Source organism: Ciconia boyciana, chromosome 3 (assembly GCF_034638445.1).
Source record: "Ciconia boyciana chromosome 3, ASM3463844v1, whole genome shotgun sequence".
NCBI classification, from domain to species: domain Eukaryota; kingdom Metazoa; phylum Chordata; class Aves; order Ciconiiformes; family Ciconiidae; genus Ciconia; species Ciconia boyciana.
Window position 1 is genome coordinate 108678641 of NC_132936.1, and position 3868 is coordinate 108682508.

Below are 3868 nucleotides of genomic sequence, written 5' to 3' on the forward strand. Positions count from 1 at the left end.
AAGCTTCCTTTCTGTATTGTATGTGAATTTATAAATAAGACTCATTATTGACTAAGGGAAGTTGATGCAATTCTCCAAGCAATGGGTCTTGAGATAAGAGTTTCGGCTACTGCATCTTCTGCTGGGCCGCTTACCTTCCCATTTTTGCAGCATGACTGTTAAATTACTCTAGCAGTAAGCCCTTGAAACAGTCAATTTTCTGAAGGCTTATGGAAAACAGACTACAGTATTTCCAAGTCTTTGTAAGATGTGTCAGAGGTATGTGCATTAAAGAATTGTAAAAGTTTAAACAGAAAGTGGTTTTAATTCTAGAGAAAGATCGAAAACTTTATTACTTTAAAATACAAAGAAAAACCACTCTTGCCTCCCAGGCACCCCCTGACTCACAACAAGTTTCACAGAAGGCTTCTGGCTTTTGAGCCAGTATCCTCTAGTCTTCAGAAAGAGGTCACAGAGCAGAGAGTGACTTCAGCTGACGCTGCAGCCATCTGGGATCTCCGCAGGATGGGAGGGACAGAACATACCTTCTCCTGGTTCCTGTGTGACAACCTGCCCTGGATGAAGGGAGAAATTTGGCCTCCATCCCCATTTATAGCACATTAACAATGTTACATCCCTAAACCATGAAGGCACCCTGGTGCCTGGAAAAAAACAACCACGAACGTTGGCAAACGCAAAACAGAACCCAAAAGCTTTGAAGTGATAACCCAAACAAGTACACATGTATATGTGTGTGTGTGCATATATATATATATATATATATATATATATGCATATATATAAAGAGTGAACAAAAATGTTAGCTCTCCAGCCTTACTTTTGGAGCCAATTCATGATTTTTATGCCTGTAGCTGGCAGCATGCACAGCTCCCTGCAGTTGCTGAAATGAGTATTTAAGAGGCTTTGTAATACGAGCTGAAGAGAGCAACACGCTCTTTGTCCAGAGCGAACAAGCGGCGCAGCTTCTGGTGCTCCGCCAGGCAGGGATCAGCAGCGAGGCTGCAGACTGGGCCAGGCCAGCAGCGTGCGAGGCCCTGCATCAAGGTGGAATACTGCACCCAAGGCCACTTTTCAAAATTGTATTAAATCACTGTAAAGATTTTAATTGAATTTAAAAAAGGAAAGCACTGTACTTCTGGGAGGAAATGTTTGAAGAAAATAATTTGGGTAAAATTGGGCAAATATTTGTAACAAATATTTCTAGCAATGGGATATGTAGAAAAGATGGTAAGTTTCTTACCAGAGTACAGACACCAAAGAAATTATTTTATTTAACATGGTGCTCATATTCAGTCTCTTGTATGTGGTGCTACTGCTATCCTCACACCTCTCATCTTCTTATTCTAGAAAAAAAAAAATTAATTACTGAAACATGCAGGCCCAAACCAGAAGCGATAAATGAAGAAATCAGCTTGATGCATCTCGCAAAAGATGAGCCCACATACCTCAGCTTTAGGATCTGGTATTGCTGCATATCTACTCTCAATTAAATTGACTTCTTCTCTGATTAAACCTGTTCAACTAGTCCTGTTTATTTATTTTGTTTAAATACAGTAATTTAAATGTTAATGAACTCTTTGAACTTCAACAGCTATATTTCTGCTAACAAGTTAAAATATGTATATGCACTTAATTTTTCCCACTGTGTTTTCTCAAATGGAGGCTTTAAACAGATGCTGGCAAGAAACGAACAAAAAACGGAAGATTCATTCAAGTGCGGCCACCAAAACTGTAAATCCTGCACATGACATTTGGACTGGGTTCACATTATTTTTTTAGTATCTGCCACTGAAACTGCCCAATAGAGCTGGACAAAAGAAAAGATTTCTAAAATCCAAACTAGCATACCTGCATCAAGTTACACAATTTAATAAATACTAGTAATAAGTAAGTATTAGAGCAGAGTTTCAATGTGTGTGTGTGATCCTTCCTAGGCATTTTTCATCACTCCACTTTTAAAATTCTTGTTACAAAACATATCCACATAAAGTTAGTTTCATCAAAAGCAATTTCAAGTAAATTAATTGGAACCCTTCAGGGCAGAATTTGCCTGTACAAGCCTACGCCTCCCTCATTTCCATAAATCTTTCTTACTTTCCTTCCCTGCATTTTAAAGTCTATGTATCTATACTCTGGCCATCACTTTATACATGGCCCACTTACAACACAACAACAACTTGATCTCCAAATTCTTGGTTAAGCCGTGAGCAGCAAACACCTGGAACAGAAGAGCTGAAAGACAATATTGATGTGAAAAGTTTCAGTGAGCCAGTACCTGGAGACAGATAAGAGGCAAAGATAGTTGCGTACTTCAGAGTCGTCTGTTTGTCTCTCTCCCCATTTCTCTCCAGTTTTCCCATTTGCAAGGCAGGATGAGCTTAGCCCCAAACATGAGTTATGGGAAGCAGAGGCTACTGTCAGACTTCTCATTTAATTAAAGGAGAAAGGATAATTAGGATGGTTTCTAGGCTAAGCTATACTAAAAACCGCATTCATAATTCTGGCACTGGGCGGACTGCCAGTTTTCAGACTCTTCTTTGTTATGCTAAATATTAAATGCAGAATCGTCCCTGGCTGTTAATGCAATAGTCATCTGTTCCTGCCGTGGATACATCTGTAATTTTCAAGTTTCAGATAGCAGTCGCAGGCATTCCCAAGCAATAAACGGGTCAGTGTTCTGAAACGAGTGACTCAGATATTAAAAAAAAAAAGAAGTAGTATTTCTGTTATGACCAATTCCCACACAATGTTTATTTGTTCAGCGCTACTTAACCACACACACACAAAAGGAAACTACATTTTGTTCTCAAAGAAAGCTAGCAATGCCTCAGACATCGGTACCTTGGCTCGGAGTCCCGGTAGCACAATTCAGGCAGCTCACAAATGTTTTTCCCAGCCTGTGCAGGGCTGAGCAGTCCCAGAGAGCTTTGATGAGGTTTTTAAGGCCAGAATTAGACCGCTGTGCACACAATACAGCTGGCATTTTCGTGGGCAGTAGGTGGCAGGATTCTGGTTTAAGATTCTTCGTTGTTAAATACAGCATTAAATACAAAAAAAACAAAGATGGAAGTACCTGGTATTGAACTGCATGAAATTGCTTCCCCTCTGCCAGGTAGGACGGTCTCACTGCCAGAGCAAGCCCTCACTTCGCTTGGCCACAAATGCACCTCGGTGATAACCTGACCCGAAAGCACCCTCCCGTGCACGAAAACAAAGACGCTTCCTGCTCCTACGTGCTTTGCGTTTATGCCAACAGGCAACATGACTCACTCTGTTTACTTTTAAAGTGTACTTTCCCTTCAAAACGACTCTGGCTGACCTGGCCTGGATGGATCCCTCCCACTACGGCAGCCAGAGCCGTGGTGGTGCACAAGCCCACATGCTGGAAGGCTCACAGAGCTTAGCAGTGCATAAAACCAGGCTGGGCTGGACTCATTTTCCTTTTTACTGTGTTTCTCTAAGGTGAAGCTGCTGTTGTGTGGATCGGAGGTTATTCCCATAAAGCATTGGCATTGCTCATCTTACACACACACACTCCTGATGAAAGCAAACGTCACATGGCAGTGCAAAGGCGATTGGGGAACCGAGTCTGAAAAACAGACCGCAGTCTAAAAAATACCCGATTTGCTCTCTTACTTCTCTGTTTCTTTCTTCTCTGCTATGTATAAAAGCATTACTCGGAGCACGCTTCCCCCAGTTACGACCTTTGCCGACATTGCGCCGGCCTTTTGGTGAAGCTGTGGTGGCACAGGGCAGCTGGCTGCAAAGTGATTTCCTGGACTAGCCGAGTTCAGGCTCCGTGGAGGTGCAGCATCCGCCCCATGTTCGCCTGCCACTTCAGTGCTGAGACACCGCATCAGCTTTCCCC

General features: G+C 42.2%; 1 long non-coding RNA gene across 1 annotated transcript; it reads right to left on the reverse strand.

Moving 5' to 3' along the window:
* Positions 1 to 382: 382 nt before the first annotated feature.
* Positions 383 to 3565, reverse strand: LOC140649594 (uncharacterized). Its single transcript, XR_012041672.1, has 3 exons — positions 3074 to 3565; positions 1241 to 1343; positions 383 to 554 (listed from the first exon to the last, which is right to left on the reverse strand). It is a non-coding gene; the product is annotated as an uncharacterized lncRNA (long non-coding RNA).
* Between the last annotated feature and the right edge of the window lie 303 nt (positions 3566 to 3868).